Source organism: Octopus bimaculoides, chromosome 1 (assembly GCF_001194135.2).
Source record: "Octopus bimaculoides isolate UCB-OBI-ISO-001 chromosome 1, ASM119413v2, whole genome shotgun sequence".
NCBI classification, from domain to species: Eukaryota; Metazoa; Mollusca; class Cephalopoda; order Octopoda; family Octopodidae; genus Octopus; species Octopus bimaculoides.
In genome coordinates this window covers 81,920,228-81,920,847 of record NC_068981.1, presented here as the reverse complement: position 1 = coordinate 81,920,847, position 620 = coordinate 81,920,228, and the positions used below count along the sequence as shown (strand labels likewise).

Sequence of the window (620 nt, the reverse complement as noted above, 5' to 3'; positions counted from 1 at the left end):
CCCACCTTTTAATGGAACTTTCACGAGACAAAACCTGCCTCTCTATTCTCACCTTCCTTTTCAAGTGATGCTTGAAAAAGTTGATGAGCGATTGGCCAGAGAGGTAAGTTTTCGTCTCTAATCCTTTCGCTCGTGTCCACCACACATTCTTTCACCATGGCCACCAGTATGATGAACACTGCCTTGCCTTCCCTGTTGAGGGACGGTGGCGGAGCAATTTGCACAATAGACTCGGCTGACAGGCGGACTCGTCCCACACGTGACAGCAGCCGTTCGGCATAAGTCCACAGGTCGGAAATTTTTGGACACTGCACGAGTGCGTGCAGAACGGTTTCGTCGCTCTGACCGCATCTCGTGCAGGTTGGTCCGGTGTGTCTCGAACCGTGCCTGTACAGCTTATCCCGAATGGGTAATGCTTCTCGATAGCACTGCCAGGCCAGGGATCTCTTGTGGTTGCCCATAGGTCAGATAGATAGATGGATAGATAGATAGATAGATAGATAGATAGATAGATAGATAGATAGATAGATCCTTGTTTATTATTATGCTGTTTCACAAAGTCTAGACAATTTAAACGTAACATAATCTGTTACACACACACACACACACACACACACACA

The 620-nt window shown here is 47.1% G+C and overlaps 1 protein-coding gene across 1 annotated transcript in view; it reads right to left on the bottom strand.

The window, feature by feature from the left end:
• The window catches only part of LOC106876346 (uncharacterized), a 32,938-nt gene that overhangs the window by 17,636 nt on the left and 14,682 nt on the right, over nucleotides 1-620 (bottom strand). The gene's annotated exons all lie outside the window — the stretch shown is intronic.